This window comes from Phascolarctos cinereus, unplaced genomic scaffold (assembly GCF_003287225.1).
Source record: "Phascolarctos cinereus isolate Bilbo 61053 unplaced genomic scaffold, phaCin_HiC Scaffold_7;HRSCAF=346, whole genome shotgun sequence".
NCBI classification, from domain to species: Eukaryota; Metazoa; Chordata; class Mammalia; order Diprotodontia; family Phascolarctidae; genus Phascolarctos; species Phascolarctos cinereus.
In genome coordinates this window covers 194,118,685-194,141,750 of record NW_027556180.1, presented here as the reverse complement: position 1 = coordinate 194,141,750, position 23,066 = coordinate 194,118,685, and the positions used below count along the sequence as shown (strand labels likewise).

Below are 23,066 nucleotides of genomic sequence, written 5' to 3'. Positions count from 1 at the left end.
AAGGTCCCTGTGGTGAGAGGATGATGGCACCAATGCACCAGCCTCTTAATTCTAATTGTTCTAATTGCCAGAGTAGTAATTAATAAAAAAGCAATAAATGAGGATATAAAACTGCGTATACCCTTTGATCCAGCAATACCACCAATAGCTCTGTATCACAAAGAAATCAAAGAAAAGGGACAAAGACCTACTTGTATAAAAAGTATTTACAGCAACTATTTTTTTTTGTGGTGGCAAAGAATTGGAAATTGAGGGAATATCCATTAATTGTGGAGTGGCTAAACAAGTTGTGGTATATGATTGTGATGGAATACTATTGTGCTGCAAGAAATGATGAACAGGATGGTTTTATAAAAACCTGGGAAGACGTATAAACTAATGCCAAGTGAAGTGAACAGTACCAGGAAAACACCGTACACAGTAACAGCAGTATTGTAAGAATGATCAAATCTGAGAGGATTAACTACTCTGATCATTATCCAAGATAATTCCAAAGGATTCATGATGAAGGATTCTATCCACCTTCAGAAAGAGAACTGATGAACTCTTATGCAGAGTGAAGCATACATTTTTTAAACTTTCTTTATTTTTATTGTTTTATTTTATTTTGCAACATGGCTAATATGGAAATGTGTTTAGCACAACTTCACATATATAATTGATATCAAATTGTTTGCATTCTCAAAGGGGGAGGGATGGGAGGGAAGGAGAGAATTTGGAACTCAAAATTTTTAAAAATGAGGGATAAAATTGTTTTTACGTGTAATTGGGAAATTATGAAATAAAAAGTTTTTTCTTTAAAAAAGCAACAAAGTATAAAATACACGATCACTCCAATGTGTGGGCCTCTTGCACACTGACTTCTTCCTATCTTAAGCAACTAAAATCGAGTAGATTACCATCAATAAAAATGTCATCTTGTGGTAGCCATCCATTATATACATGACTGCTGTTCAAAATATGGGTCCCAAGGCAAAGAAGATATTTTGCTGTTCTTATATTGTATCGCTAGCACTTAACATAGCACCTGACAAGTAATACAATGCTTGATAAATATACATTATTATTATATAGTAAAAATGAGATATAAGTCTATTTTTCTTCAGAGATAGATGTTTGTAATATCTCTTAGCATGAACATTAAAATGTTTATCAACTCAGAATCAGTAATAACATAAAATTATAAAATGCTACATTAAAATATAATTTATGTAAAATTGATCTATAATAGGTAAAATTAGTTACTATTCCAATATTCATGTCTCAATAATCTGTACATTTCATAATAATTTGCCTTAGATTTGTATTAGATTAAAAATAAAGTGTTGTTTCAAAGAAATGGTAACTATATTTCCAGTTGACCAGATGAAATCAAACTATCATGTGATTAACCACAATTTTTTAATTTGTAGCCTCAAAAAATATAGCCTCAAATACTGTAAGCTCCATTGTATTATGGTCTAAGCCTAATGTCTACCATGAAATGTTCAATAGTTTCCTTGGTCGATACATTTTCCATTCTTGCAATTAATATTTCCTGCTTAGAAGCCATAATAGAGATATATTTATGGCTAGCTAAAAAAGATAAGATAATAAGTGTTTTAGTTTACATTCTGTCAACCAGAAATTATAATTAACTGAAATTTCTGATTTACAGTGCAAGGCTAATTGATGCTCATAAAGATGACCTTGAGGCATTATAAATGCTGATATACCTTCTGAATTATTGAAAATACTGAAAAGTTAATTATTTTAGTCTGATATCAGTATTGAGGATTCTCGTAGAAAATACTAATATATTTCCTTTAAAATTTTCTATTCCACAGAGAATCCAAACTCTAGTAACCAAAACAGTTATAGTTATAGTCTATTCCTTAAACATAATAGATATCAGAACGTTTACCATATCAGAGAAACTGCTGTACATAAAATGAATTTTCACAAATAGGCATTGTAGTGGAGTGGATCCAGGGCTGGCTTTAGTGTCACAAAGACTTGTGTTCCAGTCCTGATTGACACATACTAGCTATATGAATAAAGCAAATCACTTAATCTGTCACAATCTTCCACCCCCAGGAAATTTCCCAAGGCTCTAAATTGAAAAGAATTTGTGTATCTGTCTTTGAGGAGGGATTTCATATACTAGAAGAGCCCTGTACCAATAAAATCACAGATCTAAGAACTTCACCCTAAATAAACAATAAAGATATTTTACAGTACCAAATTTGGCTGCTATTTGCATGATATTATTTGTTCTTGTTGTTCAGTCATTTAAGTAGTTTCCGACTTTACTTGACCTCATTTGAGGTTTTCTTAACAAAGATACTGCAGTGATTTGCCATTTCCTTCTCTAGCTCATTTTATAGATGAAGGAACTGAGGCAAATAGTATTAAGTGACTTGCCCCAGGTCACAGAGTAGCAGAGAAGTTTATATTTGATTCTAGAGGAGATAGGGGACCACAAGTGTTTATTGAGTAAAGGGGTGATAAAATAAGACCTATGTTTTAATGAAATTAACCCTGGTGTCTTTGCAGGGGCCCTGGTAAATAGAGAAAAGAGTATATATATACACACACATATATACACATATATGTATATATATGTATGTATATATACATATATACACACATATATACATACATATATGTGTATATATGTGTGTGTATGCATGTGTGTGTGTGTTTGTATATGTGTGTCTGTATATAGGTATATAGATAGAGATATACAGATATCTCTATCTATCTATCTATCTATCTATACACACACACACACATATATGTATGTGTATGTATATATAAGAGATTTTCAACAGACGAAAATGACAAGATTTGGCAGCTGATTGTATATTTGGGGTGAGTGAGAAGAAAGAGTCAAGGATGAAAATGAAGTCATAAGACTGATAGACCAGAAGTATAGTGGTACCCACAACAGATATAGGGAAGTTCAGAAGAATAGTAAGTTTTGGGGAAAATATAACAAGTTCTGTTTTAGAAATGTTGGATTTGAGATGCCTTCAGGGCAAACATTTTATCATGTCCAATAGGCACTTGTTGGTTCGGCTAAACTGAAAAAGGGGCATTCTATGCAAAGAGAACAGTAAATCAAAGAATGACAGGTAAAGAAAGAGTAAAGTGTGGTGACTATATAGCTAATTGATAAGAATATATAGCTAATTTAAAGGGAGTTGTGAGAGAAAAAAGGGCAAGAGAGGGCCTTGAATGTCAGTGAAAGGGAAAAAAAAAATTAGGTAGGTAATGGGACTTCACTACTAGGTCTGTTTCCCAAGATGATTAGGGGGAAAGGAAAAGAACCTACAAGTTTTAAAATAGTTATAGCAGCTTTCTTTGTGGTGGCAAAGAACTGGAAATTGTGGGGATGCTATCAATTGGGGAATGGATAAGTTGTAGTATATAAATATAATGGAACACTATTGTGCTATAAGAAATGACAAGCCAGCAGATTTCAGAAAAACCTAGAAAGACTTGCACAAAATAATGATGAGTGAAATGAGCAGAACCAAAAGAACCTTGTATACAGGTTCTTGTTTAAAACTACTGTTTTTAGGACAAAAAAGAAAGAAAAAAGAAAAGTAAAAAAAGTAAAACTTATTGCCTGCTAAAATTAACTTTGCATCTGTTTATGTGTGTGTGTGTGTGTGTGTGTGTGTGTGTGTGTGTGTAGGTGTGTGTAACTCTGTTAGGTGATAGGAAGAATTAGCATTTGAAGTAAACACTCTCTTTGACCTAAATCAATTTACAAACCAATAGGGAGATACAGGAAGAAAAAAAAGTATTAAAAACATAGCTTCCCTAAGTCTAAATACAAAATGGCATACATTATTGAGCATGGATATACAGAAGGGAAATAACAGGTTGGATGGCATTTTCTTCCATAAGAACTATAATAACATCATCTTCATGGCACAGACAGAAATATATTGTCCTTCAGTCATGGTGGTAATGCCATTGACCTACAACAATAGGTTATGTACCTCAAATTATTTTTCCAGGATTTCTTTTTATGGTGATTTATTTTGCTGCCTCCATCAACACACTATTTTCTTGTCCCCACTTTTCAGCAATACTGCACGTCACAGGACAGGTCAGACTTAGGGTGTAGTCTCTAGGTGTATAATAGAGAGAAACTAACTGATCCATTAGAGGATTCAGCCAATGACCTTGGCCTCATTAGCACCTTGTTCTAAACAACTGAGCAAACCAGCTGCTGTAAAGATACTCAAGGTTCCTACCAAAGTCATACTGAGAAAAAGAACACAGTGTAAAAAGCAATGCTTTGTAATTTAGTGACACTGAGGGCTGCATTTAAGCATTTCTTCTAATGTATGCAATTTTAAAAAAATGACCAGTTGAAGCTCATCTAAATTATCATTGTCTCCACACGGAATATTTCAAATAAGAGAAAAGCAGGTGGCAATGAGAAAGATACTGTCAGTTTTTAGAGAGAGGGAAGGATGCATGGATGGATGTTGGCTCACAAAAATATCTACAGCAAAGGTTATTAACCTGGAATCCATTAAGTTTTTAAAAATACATTTTAATATTTGTATTTCAGTTAATCAATTAAAAATTTAACCACATGCCTAATCTGTATCAGGCACTGTGCTCTTATCTGATGCATTTAAAAATTCTATTCTGAGATATTAATAGGTTTCACCCCTGATCTAGAAAGTTTGCAGATGTACAAGGTTTCTAGCCTGCCACCACCCCTTTCCATTGCATGATATAGAAACAAACCTTCAGTATGAAGATCTATTTGTAGTGAGTGCCACTGTGGTCTCTCCTGGTGGTCTTTGTGAATATAGTTCAAATGTATCTAACTCTGAAAGGCTCCTAAGTAAGTCTTAGAACTTTTGTTACCATTGATTTTGCTGCATACTAGCTAATCAGTTTCTGCTGAGTTGCAACAGCTCAAATTGGAGAAATTGAGAGAGTGGAGAAGAGGATGTTCTCATCTGGGAAGCTTTGGCTATGTTTCTGGTACACTGAGAAAAACGAATGGGTAATGAAAACAATTAACACTAAATATCCGGTCACTGGAAATTCATCAGCAGTGTGTAGTAATGCAGAGAAAGAGTCTAGGAAAGATACAGTCACATAGCTCAACCTCAAACAGCATCTTAAACCCAACACATTTTTCCTATTTATTTTATCTGTTTGTGGCAGCTAGGTGACACAGTGGATAGAGTATAAGATTTGCCAACAGGAAGGTCAGAGTTCAAGTTCTGCTCTGGAATATCCATATTTTCCAAGTACATGACTTTCCCTCAGCTTTCCAATTTTCAATTTCTATTGCTCCCCAATTGGCTGCTTTTTCTTTAATTAGGTCACTTGATGGTCTGAGAAGGTTGATTAGAATAATGTTTAGACTGGTACCTAAGATAACCTAGGATAACCAGGGGTCAAATCTTACTCCTAAAACTTATTAGCTGTGAGACCCTTAGCATGTAACTTAACCTCGTCATGATTCAGATTCTTCATCTGTAAAATGAGAGATTTGGACTTGACAGACTCTAAATTTCCTTCCAATCCCAAATGTGTGATTGTATAAAGACTTATAGAATACCCTGGAGCCTTTGCCCTTTCTGTGTTGCTGACCTCTTGATTCCATTCCAGAGAGCTGGGAATTTAAGTTTAATTCAAGATTTAAATGCCTCCACACACAATATTCTATGCTTAATGCTGAAGATAAAAAAAAAATATAAAATGCCTTCCACTCAAGGAATTTACAATCTAATACGAGGGACCAGGAATAAGACTACCAACAATTCATTTCTATAACAGCTTTTAAACATTTAATTAAGTACTCTCATGCCCATTGTACAAATGAGGAAACTCTGGTTCAGACAAATTAAATGACATATATTTACATGTATTTTTTGATGTTTGAACAAACAATTTACAAATTAATCCTCTTCCACACTAATCACCTTTTTAGCGTTTCTTACCTATATAGATCCTCTTATGACCAGTGAGGTGAGTTTTCTGAATAAACTCTTTTCCACACTCATCACATCTTTAGAGATCATGGCTAGAGCACTTGACTCTCTTGGTTCTTGATCTCCATTTCTTCATTTGTAAAATCAGGAAAATTCTTGTGCTACCTACTTCCCTGGGCTGGTTCAAGATAAAGCATGTAAAAAAAACCATAGAACACTAAACTAGTCTGATATATTATTATTGTTGTTGTTTTGCTCTTTTCTCCTAGACTATGTCTCCCAAAGAACCAAAACATACTTTAGGAAGAAATTGTATTGCATGTAAGTGCAATTTTCCTTATATACAATTTATTATTTCCTTATTATAATACATTAAGCTGAAGGAGTCTTAGAAATGATTATCTAGACCCACTCCTTTCATTTTACATATAAAAGTCCAGAGAGATAGACATCACCTTCCAATGTCTTTGGTGCTATTCATCCAAAGTCATACAGCAATTAAGACATTAGACTATGAACCCACATCTCTTCAACTCCAAGTCCAATCAATACCCATTCCCCTAAGGTAGATTTTGTTGGGCATTTCTGTTGTTAAAATAGTTTACTGATGCTTTTTTTTTCATTTTCAAACCAGGTCAATTTCTAATTACCCTCCCCACCCTCTTAGAATATTATAACAAAGAAAAAATGGTTAAATAGAATAAACCTACAGAGAATGAATCTGACAACATATGCAAAATAATCCATATCTATATTCCACTCCCATTTTAATGAAGGGCAGTGTTTCATCATTTATCCAGAAATAATATTAGACATTATATATTCTAATTTTTTAAAATAAAAGTGATCTGCAATCTAGATTCCTTCTGAAACCACTCCACTGCTTTCTTTAAGGATATCAATAATCTCTTAATTGCTATCATTGTTGATCACTCCCTTTTCCTGAACCTTCTTTCCTCAATGGTGTTTAGTGACATTGCTTTTTATTAGTTCCACTCTTGTCTTTCTTACCACTTCTCAGTTTCTTTTACTAGGACAGCATATATCTCCTGGGCCCCTTAAAGGTAGGTGTTTCCTGAGGCTCTGGTCTGAGCTCTCTTCTTTTTTTTTTCTACATTTTTTTCAGAGGTCTCACCAGTTTCCATGGGTACAAAAATCATCATCTCTGAAGATGATGCTCAAACCTGTATAAACAGCTCTAATTTATTTCCTCTTCTGCAGTTCCTTAGTTATTCATTTCCTATTGGACAATTCCACTTTGATGGTCCATTGTCCATTACTTCATGTGGGCTACTCCTGACATAATGTTCCACCCACATTAGAGGTTTGATAACCGGATGGTTAAATAATGAATCAATTATTATTACAGTTTACTTCACAAAGAAAACTATCATGCAACTAATTGGCTTCTTTATCAGTAGGAATCTCAAAGGTTTTAAAAGATAAGATTGCTTCAGTATCATTGGCACTATATTAAATAGAAAAAAAGGTTGTTTATAGAGATTGTTTAGTCTCATAGGTTTGTCAAGCTATAATTTTTATTACCTCAACATTAAAACAAAACCTAGCACCCAGTAAAGCAAATTTGTTCTAATCTTCTGCTGTCATTTAAAACTGATAGTGCAGATATAGATAAATATCTATTTAATCCAACTTGGTAATTCTTACACAAGTTTGTAAAATCTTATGTGCCTTTGTCCGAAACATATTTTACGTGCTTATTATCACAATAGTATAGAGGATGCCTTACAACTCTTCTCACCACTCTTCTTATCCCCCTTGCATAGACAGACATTTTCTGCCTGCTTTTGATGAACTCTGTGGTAGCTGCATGGTAGAAATGTGGAAGAAGGCTGATTCTAGGTGTTTATGACTCATCAGTCCACTAATTGGTTGCTTATAATACAAGGGTACCACACCTAAAATAACAGGCAGGTTCCGACTGGTGCTATCTTGAATGCAGCCCTCCAGGTGACAAGATACAATGACAATGGTGGCAGGAGCTTGAACTTTCTATGTGGAGTATACACTAAACTAGCTGTTCTTGTACTAGCAGTCCCAGGCTTTTTTACTTTTATTTTTTGTTACCTTCTCCATAAGAAGTTACCTTGCTAATATTAATGATTCCTGGAAGACCTATAGTTAACAGAGGCAGAAGCAAAATCTATAGAAGCATTTGAAGTTGCAACAAGAGCAGCAGGGAAATCAACATTAGTGAGGCCATCAGAAAGATCAGATTGAAATGTCTGATCAGATAATGTTGAATGATGAGCTGAGAAGTGAAATCGCTAATTACCAGACTTTAAAAAACTGCTTTATATTCCAAATTAGACTTTACTATACACCTTCCAGCTGATTATACCAATAGCAATTAACTAAATATCTGAATTTTGTTCTAATTGTTCTATTAATACTTAAAATGATTTCTTTAGGTTCAGCATTATTCTTTTTTGTAAGTAGAAATAAATCACCACCACCATGTCAGTCATATTTCTATCACTGAGTATCTTCTACTTTTTTTTCCTTTTAGGGGAACCCCTTAGACTTTGCAGATTGGAAAATTTGAAATGTCCTATAGGTAACTAATGATGCAAGATTGAAGGGAGAGAGTTGACCTGGATATGTGTGAGTGATCTGCGTAAAGATGATAATTAAACTATTAGGTGATAATGAGGTCAACAAGGGAGAAAGTGTAGATAGAATAAAGTGGGTCCAGAAGCTTGCAGACCACTGAAAGGTAGGGAGTATGATAGAAATGATAAGCCCAGCTGTGGTGAATCAGAAGGAGCAATTAGATCAGTTTAAGAATGAGAAGAAAGTAATGATTTTTAAGAATGAAAAATAGGCTAATTTCTACAGAAAAGATGATGAAATAGTTCTTTTGGTACTATGCTGATTTTAAGGGTATTTTTCAAGTCAACATCAAGGTCACTATGCAGTGTGTAACCAATTTTATTCACTTTTTTGGCTAATAACTATAATTTTCTTCCAGAGTACCCTAACTGAAATATGTATTGTGTTTAAAACTTATTTACTGTATCACTTCCTTTAGAAATATATGTTGAAAAAAGATAGCTGGCTTTTTATATTCAAAAAAAACATATATTTAGGTATAGTTGATGGCTACTTTTAGAATGACAAGAGTTATCTTTAAGTACTACTAGTAATATGAACATAGCAAGCATACCAGTGAGGTGATATAAATTTGAACATAACAAGTGGAATCAAGGTCAATGAATTTAAGTGCCTATTTCCTCAAGTATCACTTTCAGTAGTAAATATTCATTATTCCATTAGGTGTTGTTTGGAAAACTTCTTTGTACAGTACAACTATGATATTATATATACAACAGGGAACATGCCAATACAGTCCCAGTCCTTAGATAGGAGATAGGATGCAACAAATTCACTGTCTATGACACATTTAGAAGTAAATTTTGTGCAGTGTTGTTGGTAGTCATGATAAAATTTGAGCCTGCTCTCCCAAGGATTAAGTATTTAGAGGGTTCTGGGAGAAAAGTTTTATAATTCCATCCTCACTTTCCTTTCCAAGTAAATGTCCTTTTATTAAAGATAATCAATATTAGTTAGTTAATTGATATTCAGGATAGATCAGCTGGTCAAAATGATGCCAGGGCAGAAATCATTGGCTAAATGATATCGGAAAAATTTTATATGCTCGAAAAATCAGGGGGGAGTTCGCTTAATAGGCGCTCATGAACACAGTACTTGAGCTATATATCGCAATCTCCTAGGGTTGCCTAAAACTATGAAGAAAGCAATAGCTTTCTTTGGAAACCCCACCTTCTAGTGCAATTGGGGTTTGTTAAATTTTCAATGTGCATGAGCCTCAGAACTTGGCAAACACTACAAATGATTGACATATTGGTCTGTTGACTGTATAGACTGGAGAAAATTATGGAGAAAATATGAATAATGCAAATTAAACTTAAAAGTAGGTTGTGTGTTTTCAGAAGGCCAGTTGTTAAACATTTACCAGCACACTCCTGCTTAGAGTGTCAACTCTGCTAGTAATAATGTCTATTAGTTTCAATATTTATTAAGTTTCTGCTATCTGCAAAACACTGGGGAATTTACACTCTAGGGATTTACAAAGATTAAATAAGTTGCAGCTCTTTCTTCATATATCTTTATGGATGTGGGTCATGACACATTTACAAATACATTAGAAAATAAGATAAATATATGACAGTGGGTGGTCCAAGTGGAATTCTATGTGAGACCTCGGGAAAAAAGAGGAGTTTATGACCAATTGGAAATGGGAATACAGGATAGCTTCATGGAGTAAATGGCATTTGGACTGAACTTTAAAAGAAGAGAAGGATTTCAAACTCTCAGAAAGGAGATGGCCAATCCAGTTTTAGGCATCATAAAAAAGAAAGACATGAAGACAGGAAAGACACAATGTGTACACAGGATTTTGAGTAGTACCCAGTTTTCCTAAAAGTATAGAGTATGTGTAGGAAAGTGATATGAGAAAAGATTACAAAGTCATGGTGACAAAAGATTGTGGAGAGCCTTGAAAGACACTCTAGAATTTTTCTGATAAGGGGTACACACACACACACACACACACACACACACACACACACAAAATATGTAAACATTTTTTGTAAAGAGGAGTGACATGAACAGTTTTGTACACTCATTGCATGACTTAGGAGAAATAATTTAACCTTTTTAAGCTATGTTTTCCTTATCTATAAAATAAATAGGGGGAAATACATAATTTCTAAGGACCCTGGAATATAGTATAAAGTACATTGGACTTAGAATCAGGAGATGTGAAGTCAGTGGTGTATACCTGTTGGTTCTCAAAATAAATGTGTTTACAACAAGCTTTTAAGTTTAATCTAAATTACTAAAATGTTCTTGATTACTTCTTAAGTCTATAGAGTCAATGAAACAATAAAACAAGCCCAAATTTTAGCATTACCAACTTCTAAGGTATATAAATGCTCAAAATGAAAATTTAGACAAGCTGGTTCAAGCTGGCTGCAACACACCCTTGCATGAAGTCACATTGTACCTCTGATGTTCACTACCTGTGATACCTTAAGAAAGAAGTTTTCAAATATATAAAATATAGGAGCTTGACTTGATAATTTGTAAGGTCCTTTACAATTCTAAATGCAATCTTTCATTAAATCTCTAAATCTCTCAATTGTAAAAATATGTGATTCCATAAAATGCCGCCTAACTAAGCTATCTGTCATCTACTAAAGTTGCATTATCTCTGATGCATTATCATGATATATTGAGGTGAATCAAGTTTGATGGAGTCTGTGATAATGAAGCACAAATTCTGGCAGGTATTAAGAGAATAAACATTGGGAATGTGGCATGATGGTTAAAGAGTTGGCCTTGAAGCCAAGAAGTCAAGAAGCCCTGAATTCAAATTTTTCCTTTAAAAAATACTGGCCATGATCAATTCACCTAACCTTTCAGTGTTAGACAACTGTATAAGTCTAAAAGTTGCAGAGAATGTGTTAACATCCCTACACAAATGAAATCACAGGTCTTTATCATATCCATATCTCAACAACAGATAATAATAATAATAAGTAATGATTATTTGATTTTCTAAAGATTTTATTCATTAACTCACTATTCTCTTTAGCAGCTCATTAAGAGGATCTATTAATACACAGATTGTTTGCAATTTGGTGGAGTGAGTGCCACATTAATAAATTCACAGAAATATTGAAATGTTACCTATATACTATATTTTGGGAAAATGTGAAAGCATATTTTATGTACTAAAATTCCAACCTTTTTCACCTTCAAATTTTCTAAGAGTTTCCTAAATGTAATCATGAGAATATTTGTAAATTAAAAAAAACACAATGAAATGTATTTTGCATAATTCCCCATGCGGCAAACTAATTTATGTTGTCTTATTTCACAAAACCTAGCATTTCTTTCAACTGTGAAAATTATAAATATAACAAAAATAATTGTAATTATCAAATGATCAAAGGCATGACAGAAGCAAAGTAATGCACCAAAGCTCTTTTCTTTAATGGAATCATTTTAAAATGCATGATTTAGGAACACGCACCAGAATGCATAAACACTAAATAATAATAGTATTCTTTAAAGAAAAAAAATGACCAGTATTGTGGTTAAGTTTTTCAAGAAGTGTTATTCCTTAGCAATGACTGAAAGGTAATTAAATGAGAACATGAAACAACATTTTGCTGTTGTTATATTGAAATAATTTATTTTGAATTTCCATTTATAGTTGTTATGCTTCTTAAATTCTAGGTAGTTCTTTTCCACAAATTTCAGTGTGAAGTTGGCCAATATTTTAATATATTGATATTTTTTAAAAAGGGATACCATGAAGTATCTCCAAATCCAACCTGAAGTTTGGTGAATTCCTTATAATTGCTTTCTTTTTTTCTTTTTTGTCACTGTCACTAACTGTCTGTCAGTGTTGCCATCATATGGGATTTGGCAAACTATGGCTCTCTTGGCCCATGTTTTTCCCCCAGTTTTTATATGTCCCATAAGCTAAAAATGGTTTTTACTATAGTGCACAGGCCAAATCCAGCCTCCAAGTTTGCCAAGCCCTACTATAATTCATTTATACTTTAAAATAGTGTTGTGTAGTATTCACAATCATATTGTCACATAATAAAGATATTAAATGTCCAAATAGAGTGAATTGATTATTACTTTCTAAAAATATGTAAGCATTAATTTTAATTGAAATATACATACTTAGGCTCTAAATATTGCTTACCTGTATTTGAATTTTCTGCATTTAGATTGGTTTATGATTTATTATACTTCAATTTTATTATAACTCATACTATTCTATAATGAAAACACTAATCAACTCCCCCTGGGCCCCAAAGCTAGATTTTACACAATTTTCTGCTTTTATTTCTTATTTTAAGAAGTTCAGATCAATTCTCTCAATGTTCAAAGTGAGTAGGATTATTTCTCAAATATTTAAAAAAATAATCTCAGGCAAGTGATTCAATCATCTTAAAATACTGTATAAATATGATTTCTCTAGATTGAAGTGATTTGCATATAGATACATTTCCAGACAAGAACTGTGTTGCTAACCCTTTCCCATGACTTTGACTTCATGAGCAATTAAGCACTTCATTCTTTGGATAATGATTATTTTTTCATTAGTCTGAAGAATAGCATAGACATATAATTCATTGTAACATACACAATCAGATGAATTAGATGAACATATTTTTTAGTTAATGAAAACATATATTTAAGTACTGAGAAATAGGTATAGGACAAATAGAAAAGAGAATATTATCAACACCACCATTACTGAAAAAAAAATTCCCCCCATATTGGGGAGTACTCCCCAGTGATGTTTAGAAAATCAATTAACAGAGAAGCCCGATTAACAATGCCTCAGATATTTGAAATCTTGTAGATGGTTTTGTTAGACTAGGAACAGCTAGAGGTTGACCAATGACCAACCTTTGTGGGTTGAACTCAAAATTTGCCCTTACAAGCTTTAGTGATTAAATTGTTTAATGAAACATTGGGAGTGAGTTCAACAGATATATTTAATATAGTTGACAAACCAATAATCTTTGATGCTCATTCAAAGTAATCAAATTTGTTTAGCATGTTAAACATTACCATGTCCAAGGTATGTTAGAAGTTGACAGAGATACAAAGACAAATAGGACGTGATCTCTACCTTCAAGAATATTAAGATTTAGTAGGAGAGATAAGATATATACAAAATAATAATCCAAAATAGAACATACTAAGTGCATAGAAGTATAAACAAAACACCACGTGCTTATACTTTCAGAAGGGGAGTCAGAAAACCTGCATTTGAGTACTGAAAAACTACCTGACAATTAATGGTTGTGTCTTCTTGAGCATACCATTTAACCTTTATGACATACCTCAAAAGCTAGTGGTGAGTAAAGTGCTTTGCAAACCATAAAGAGTTATATAAATTTAATACTCCATTTTGGTGAGTAGGTGCTGATTAGGGAAGACTTATGAAGGATGCGGCATTTGAGCTGATCCTTGGAGGCTGGATAGAATATTAGTTGAAAGAAATCAAGACAAAAATCATGACATTAAAGGTAGAGGGAATGAAGTGATACAAGGTATGGACATGGAAATACAAGTAATATATTGAAGGAAGGAATCAAGCGTGGTGCTATTTGATTGGAGTTTAGAGGTGTACTATATTCCAAGTACTGTGTTAAGTGTTGGAGATTCAAAGGTAAAAAGTTAAACAGTTCCTGACCTCAACAAACTTACATTTTAATGGGGGAGACAAACTGTGCAAAAGTAGTAGGGATCTGAGAACTGACTGCCATCTTGGGATTTGTAGATCAGAGGGACCACTAGGCCCTTCCCAGACTTGACAGGATGTAATACGAAAACAGATCAGAAAGACCATTTTTAGCCATTCCGTAGAAAATCTTTAAAGTTATTCAATCCAGAAGCATTAGATTTTTTTTTTGATGGTAGAATATGATGAGCATAATTTTACAATAGGAACTCTAATTTAGCAACAACATTTAAGATGGTTTAGAGTAGGTTAAAGTTGGAGGTGACAAAGCCAGTTAAACAAGAATAAAAAAACAATGATTCTCAAAATTAGAGTAGGCCTCAGAGGTCATCTGCTTTAACAAACACCTAATGATGACGATGGTGATGATGATGATGATGATGATGAGGATGAGATAATTTGAATTTATGTAGCACTTTTTCATTTAAAAAGCATCTTATAAATATTACTTGATTTTATCCTTACAATAACCCATGATATAGGTACAATTATTATTCCCATTTTGCAGATGAAGAAACTGAGACAGAGATTAAGTGACTTGCCTGGGATCACAAATCTAGTATCTTGAGACCAATTTTGAACTTAGATCTTGCTGACTCCAATTCCATTGCTATATCCACCACACCACCAAAAAGTGTCCATAGAAAGTGTTTATCCAGCCTTTTGCTTGATCACTTTAAGCAAAAGAAAACCCATTGCCTTCCAAAGCAGCTCATTCCACTTTGGATGTCCTCTAATTCAATCAATCAAAAAGCATCTATGTTAGGTGTACTATATTCCAAGTACTGTGTTAAGTGTTGGGGATTCAAAGGAAAAAGGTTAAACACTTCCTGACCTGAACAAACTTACATTTTAGTGGGAGAGACAATCTGTGCAAATGTAATAGGGATCTGAGAACTGACTGCCATCTTGGGATTTGTAGATAAGAGGGACCAGTAGGCCCCTCTCAGACTTGACAGTGATGTAGGTTTACCATTATCTTTGAGCAGGAAAGGAGAATTGAGTCATACTGTGGAATTCCTAAAGAAGAAACTCACAGGAGACACGAACTGAGAGGAAGAAGGAGGACCTCCAGACTTGAGCCAGAAAGAATTATGATACAGGAACATCAGGAAAAAGAAGAAAGACAAAGTAGGGCTGAGCTGTGGAAAAGAAAGAAGAGATCAAGGAGGGCCACTGGATACTACAATCACCTTGAAGTGGAAAACATGGATTAAAGCTACCAGTTGAATTCAAAAGTAAAGAGGACAGGCCTTAACTAGAGATAAATATAAATCTAAATTAAGAAGAACAAAACCTCTACCTAAATATTAAGAATTTTTAAAGCTGGAGCTTTTGAAATACTGTGATTGAACTTCTTACTTTTTGTTAGATACAAACTGCACAAAGCAGTAGAGAAGAGGACCACGACCTAAGCAGCTATGATTTCGCATTTAGGATAAACCAAACCAAACAAGTTAACTTTTCTAAAATGGTAGGGATGATTAAATCCCCAGAGACAATAGGGTAGGTGGAAAGAGCAGTCCTCAGTATCATCTGACCATCATTCACAGCAACTACTTATAGGCAGTAGTTTTAAACATAAGTAAATACACCTTACAGGAGCCTGGCCATTGGGGGGGGGGGGCTAGTTCTTTGAGCATGCACAGTCTGTTCTGCCTGGTGCCACACAACTGAAATATGTAGTGAGCCTCCTTCTGAAATTGCACGAGGGACGTTGCTTCTGAGTTCAGAGCATACACAGGTATTCATTCTGTGACTACTTCGTATCTACTTCCTGAATGGTGAAGAAAAGTCTTTTGTTTAATAGTTGTACCGTAACTGCATATAAAAGTCACGAATAAGCTAGATGTTTATTTTCCCTGTGGGTAAGGAAGGCAAAAATCACATAAACATGTAGAGAGACGAGCTTCTGGTCCTTATTCCCTCATCTGAACTGCTACATGACTCTGAAAACATGACAATAAGGGTAGAAATCAATACAAAAAGCAAAGATAGCCCATACCCCTCAAGTTGCTTACTTTCTAATGGCAGAAATAATACATCAAGAGTATTCATGATCATAAAACAATATTTAATCCAGAAAGTTACAAGCATTATGAGCATAACCATAGAGGAGTAAATTGACACACCCTATCCAGAAACAATGCCCAAGATGAAGGGGAGAGATATGTTCATCTTAGGAATTCTATTGACAAAAATCTAAAATAATTTCCATAAGAAAATTGTTAAATACTGTATCTGATATTTGGAGGCACAAGACATATGCTGTAAAAATTCAATGAGGTTTTCAAAAGGTAACATTTGTCTAAAAACATCATGGTACAGTAAAAGTACCTCTGATACCTTGAAGAAGTCATTTAACTTTTCTGGGCCTCAGTTTCCTCATCTGTAAAATTAGGGGGTTCTACTATTGTTGTAGGAGGCTTCCAATACCCCTTCCAGCTCTAAATCTATGAAACTATAATCTCATCTACATTCTCCATGCCACGACTAATGATTCTACCCTTAGGTCCTTGACCATGAGAGGTACTGGGTCAAACTGAGAAGCAGAGTAACAGAGCTGTGGTGTAAAAAAACAGTCAAGAGAGTATTAAGAGAGGAATGAAGAAGGAGGAAAAGGAAATTCTAAGTGTTGGGAAGGTGGGAATTTTCTGCAGTGGCATACTTGACACAGCTCAGATATTGGCAAGTTAAGAATTGCCTCGTATGTATTTTTAATTCATCACTAGCAACAAAAAAAAAATTAATCTCTAGTTTGTATTACATTTCATTAAAGCCTCATAAATGTGTGTTGATTGGTTCCTATAACTTGATATTTTCATCTTAGGTAATTCTATTGGCATCATTCTAAAGTAATTTCCATAAGAAAATTATGACATGTCAAATGCTGTACTTGATATTTGGAGGCACAGGACACATGCTGTAACAACTCAATGGGGTTTTCAAAAGGTAACATTTGTCTAAAAACTTGTCTCTCAGTAAATGTCACCAGTAACAACTTTTTTATTACCACCTGTTAGGAGAAACACATAAAAAATAGCTTCAGTCTTGAGTAAAATGCCATTATTTCTCCAATACTTTTTTAAACTAGATGTCTGCAGGATCCAGGCTGTCTTTCTCTCTCTCTCTTCTTTTTAATACTTGCAATAATAAGTCTACTTAAACAATCTAAGAAACCTTCACTTAGACCAAATTCATACTGAACAGTTCATTTAATTATGTACCACCAGCCACAATTATAATAATGTTAAACATGTATATTAAACTAAAATATAGATCTTGAGTTTGGAAAAACTATTTTTATTTTTTCTCCTTGATATTTTCTAGCTATAGCTACTTCTGAGATAAAATATTATTACATTTTTTTTGTTGTTGCTCCAAACTGAATCACGTTTTCTCAAACCCTTTCTTCAGAAATGACATCTGGGGTCATTGGAAAGAAAAATGGTATTAAATTATCAAAAATTAGGTGAATGGGATGAAAAATCACTTTTTTAAATTCAGATTTAATGTTGAAAGAATAGGTGAACAAAATGTACACAATTAGGTGAGAAAGATTATTCCCTAACTAAAATTAAGCTAATTGAAAGGGTTCTGGATTTCAAATCAAGACACCTGGTTTCAAATGCTAGCTCTACTGTATGCTTCTCCATATGAACTTTGACAAATCTCCCATTTCCTCCAATTTCCTCATTTTACAAATGAGGAAGTAGACTAAATTAGCCTTCTGATGCCTTCTAGCTCTAATTATACAACAGAATGGTGGTAGGATAAAACTCAACAACTTGAATTTTAAAATGAACAATTACATTCCTTCCTCTAACCAGTCCTTGTGCCCTGCCTGAGAATACCAGCTAGCCCTATTTTCCATCTGCTTTCTCTTTTCTCCCTTGCCTGTGTATTTAGTGTATGTAGATCTCTAAAAATCTGTTGTGCTACTAACCATCGATGCTACAAAGAGCCACGGATTTATTATAGAGTCTCATTATTGACACTGTATGGAGACTCTTAAAGTGGCAGCAGTGTCTATTCTGGGGATTCTCTTGGTGTCTGCAGTGCTAAAAGAAATAACTTCCAAAATGCTCCCTCTTTTTTAATGTTCCTAGACTCCTTTATTAAAGGATAGATTCATTTTCTCCAATATTTACTTTTATTTTATTTTTCTTTCAGAGTTAACTATGTTTTAGGAAAGAGTTCTACTATATAAAAAAAGATTAACCAGAAGTTAGCTTTGGATTCACAATGTTATGTACAATTTTGAGGCAGGTGGAAATAGCATATTTAGATTTGTACATACATGCAGATACATAGTCTATCATAAGTTAATGTTTTGCTTCTATTTTAAGATCCTATCACTTCTACTTTTGATCCATAAATCCTTGATAAGATTAGGGACTCCTTTCTAAGAGCTACTTGGAAAATTTAGGACAGGATTAGTTCAGTATCAATCATATTCTTCTAAATTTACTTATTAGTTAATTTGGAGACTAACGACACGTGAAATTCAATGTGCAATAACTTGTTTCAAAGTGAACCTATTGCCTTATGAACAGCTACAACACTCAATCTATGAGAATAAGAATGGAAACAAAAATATTTCTGGAGGAGGAGAAGAACTAGGCCTAGATGGGAAAGGCAAGCAATGAAATTTAGAGGGAAACCCACTTCTTTTCCCCAACAGAAGAGTCTAGATAATTTAGCTGCTGGCATCAGATGGAAAATGTATGATATGTCAAACAACTAGTCATATATGTGTAGGGTTTCCTTCTGCTTGGCCCTAAATTCTCTGAATAGCCTTAAGACAACTTTCTATACTACTCTAGCAATGAGTTAAATACTTCCTAGAGCAAAGCTTTTTGGAGGAAGTTTTAACAACTTAAATTGTAATGGAGATATTGTTTTAAAGGTTAAGACTCCATTCACCTCAAAGGTCAGACCTTGGAGGGGCTGCTAGTAAAGTGTGAAAACAATTATCATTGTAAAACACTCTGCTAGTTCTTAGTGAGCCCTAGAAAGCAATGCAAGGGCTTTGGCTACCCGTAAAGGACAAGGAAGATTTACAGAATAGCTTTAAAAGACTCCTTATTATAGAATGTGTTTTTAGGATCATAGATCCAGAGTTGGAAGGGCCCCTACAGGACATTTAGCCCAACCTCATTTTACATTTGATGAAAGTAAGGCCCGGGACTTATCCAAAGTCACACAAATAATAAGCATCAGAGAGGTAGTATTTGAACTCAGTTCTTGTGACTCTGGAAATTCCCATTTAGGCTTTCCATTTCATTAACTTAGGTCACCTCCGCAAGAGAAGGACTAGCATGGCATCACAGAAATCCAGATCAGAGGAATTCAGAGGTTGACTGAAGATTTGAAGCACAAATCCTCCCAGCTGCTATCAGTCCTGTACTAACTTTGCATCATAGGACATGCACATCCTCAGTAACAGCTCCTGCCCCAGACTCTGGCTTCTCTTCTATGAAACCTCCTGCCATCCCAGGGCGTCAGAGACCACTGCCATATCTTTTTCTTCTTTACATTCTTCTTCTTTTTTTAATTGAAGAAGGTGGCAAAATGATGGGGTTGAGAACAATGGAATGTCCTTAGCAATTCTGGGAGCTGTGTGTATAGGAGATGCCCAGTCTAGACTCTTGGGGGGGGGGGAAGCACCTTCTTTAGAATCATATGCCTGGCTCATTACCCTGTTCAATAAGCTCCAGTGGCTCCCTGTTACTGCTAGAATCCTTTAAAGCCCTTCATAACCTGGTTCTTAGCTACTATTTCAGTGTTATACGTTATTTGTTTCCCTTTGTGAACTTTCTGGTTCACATAAGCTGGTCTTTTTGCTGCTCCTTACACAGGTATTCAACCTCTTATTTTCATGCTTTTGCAGAGTTCTTCACAACCTGAAATGCACCGTCTTAACCTTTCCTCTAAGAACCCCTTTTCCTTCAAAGCTCATGAAGCCTTTTTCCACTGTCAGTGCCTCCCTCAAATAATTATTATGTATTATGTATTGTACATAATTATAGGTGTACATATTCTCTTCCCCACAAAATAAAACTTTTGGAGGGAGTCACATTTTGGTCTTTGGCCCTACATCTATCTAGAACAATTCTTACAATTTGGTAGAATCTTAGTTACTACTTGTTGAATAACTGATTACACAGCAGAGGGTAACTAAAATATTCTTCCCACATCCCAACTGATGTCTTCCCCTCAGCTCTTCACATTACTATCCTTTTTGGTTTCTCTTCAAGCACTCTGTCCCATTCCCCTGATCAAGATGCCAGAATTCTTAATTTGCAATTTGGATGGTTACTTTCTAATTATCCCCATATTTGGTTGCTATTTATATCAAAGCAGAGTTACCTAGAATAAGGTTCTGTGTTTTATCCTCTTACTTTTCTCTGCATTGTCACAAAAGCCATGCTCAGCATAAGGACACTAATCCTTAAGTGTATAAATAGTAGATCTGATTGAGCTAATAAATTTTGGTGGCTGCATCCCAGTAGGTTTACAGAAAGCTAAACACCTTTGAGAAGAGCAAAAACCCCGCAAATACTACATATATTTTTTCAATCTCAAAATCTCTTCAGTTGAGTATGGAGGAAGTTGAAGTAATCATCATTTTCCTTTCTTGAAAACTGATTTTTAAAAAAGGTTAACCTTTTTCTTTTCCAGCTCCTGGGGAGTGGGATGCTATCTGCTGAGGGTCCGAAGTTTGGAAGCGTTTTCGGCGTCTCTTTGACGGGCCCCCAGGCGTCAATAGGCCACAGAATGAATACATAGTTACACCCAAAACGGTATGGCTACCACTTGGATTATCATGAGAAAAAGAGAAAGAAGGAAAGCTAAGAGGCTCATGAACCTTCAAAGAAAGCAAAGAAAATGATTGTCTAAAAGCCAAGCTGTACCATAAACAGCGTCATGCTGAGAAGATTCAGATGAAAAAGACTGTCAATATGCATGAAAAGAGAAATACCAAGCGAAAGAATGATGAAACAAACTCCCCAGGAAGCAGTGCCTGTATATCTGATGGACAGAGAGGGACAGTCCCGAGTCAAAGTTCTTTCCAACATGCTTAAACAGAAACGAAAAGAGAAAGCTGGTAAAAGTGCCCTTGCCAAAAGTTCGTGCCCAGGGAGAAACAGAAGTGTTAAAGGTTAATCGAACAGGAAAGAGAAAGAAGAAGGCTTGGAAGAGAATGGATGCTAAAGTCTGCTTTGTTGGGAAAGCATCAAAATATTTTAAAAAAAGATTTATTAGGCCAAGAGGGTTACGTTTTAAGTTCATCCTGAACTTAAAGCCACTTTTTGCCTACCCATACTTGGTGTGAAGAAGAATCCCTCCTCCCCACTATATACAAGTTTGGGTGTTATTACCAAAGGTACTGTCATTGAAGTGAATGTGAGTGAGCTAGGCCTTGTGACACAAGGAGGCAAAGTTGTCTGGGGAAAATATGCACAGGTTACCAACAATCCAGAAAATTATGGATGCATAAATGCAGGTCTTGCTTGTTCGATTGACTGATTGAATGAAGTCTTATACCTTTGATACTTATTAAAGATTCTACAACATATCAAGAAAACCACAATAGTTACTACATTGAACAGTCACAAAACAAAACCAAAGACACAATTCTACATATTGCTGTTTTGATTTGAGATTAACTTGGAAAAGAGATGGGACACTTTTCTATTCTTTTGAGACTTTTTCCCATTTTGGAATGGCAATTAAAAAAAGATTGTACTTACAAAAAAAAAAAGAAGTTAACATGCATACACACAAATTTTGGAATTGAAGTGCTTACTTAATTTCTTAGCCATGTTTACTACCCTTATAGAAGGTTAGAACTATTTAATGTTTATAACCAAGAAACTTTATTTTTAAATATCATGGTGTAAATATGTAGTACAGGCTTAGAAAGTGTTACAGTTAAATACAAGAAAGTATTTTCTTTGATTGGGAATAGCATCTCTTATCTGGAGTGACATCAGGTGACACCGGTGAATGTTATTTTTAAATCATTGGATATGCTTGTTGTTACAACTGCATGGCACCTGGTGAAATATGCAGCTCAGAGGCCTTGGCAATTTTAAAATAACTGAATCACAACTTCTTTTTAATTTCAAATGCTATAATCACCTGCATTTAATATTAGTCTTATTTAGACAAGCTGCCTATCTCTGCTCATATGTATTCTCTTTAACTCTGTCAGTTCATCTCAACTTTTTAAAAAAAATCTGCTTTCTTTCAATATGTAGATTTGTCTTTTCCCATGACTAGGTTGTCATTAAAACTGTCAAAAACTGTAATTATTTATGAATACCTACTTGTTATTAAACTAGCAAAATCTTCACCCCACTGACTGCTTCTTCCCCAGGTCACCTTGTGAACATAACTTTGGAGTTTTCATTCCTAGGCTAATTTTCAATCCAGCTATGTGTGTTTTTAAGCTATTCTACTTTCCCCCCTTATTGTAACTCTTATCTAACTAAGGCATACACCTGCTTGTATTTGTATCCCGGTGTGTTGGTCTTCAGATTTCACTATTATTGAAACATTTCTGGCCAGAACAGGCAAAAGGGTTTTATGACAAAATACCCTCCAAATCATACAATTAAAGTCAAGCTTACTAAGATACACAAATAAATTGACCCAGCGCCTGGGGGAAAATTAGGTCAGGCATAAAAGAGGCTGCAAACCCATGAATTCCAATAAATATGAGAAATGCAATCAGCATCACAGAGCTTTTCTAGATATGTTCACTGTCAGCAAAGGCA

The 23,066-nt window shown here is 34.6% G+C and overlaps 1 protein-coding gene and 1 pseudogene across 2 annotated transcripts in view; one reads left to right on the top strand and one right to left on the bottom strand.

The window, feature by feature from the left end:
• CADM2 (cell adhesion molecule 2) overlaps window positions 1-23,066 on the bottom strand; it is a 1,332,213-nt gene that overhangs the window by 1,000,397 nt on the left and 308,750 nt on the right. The gene's annotated exons all lie outside the window — the stretch shown is intronic.
• On the top strand, window positions 13,606-21,813 carry LOC110197104 (ribosome biogenesis protein NSA2 homolog; annotated as a pseudogene).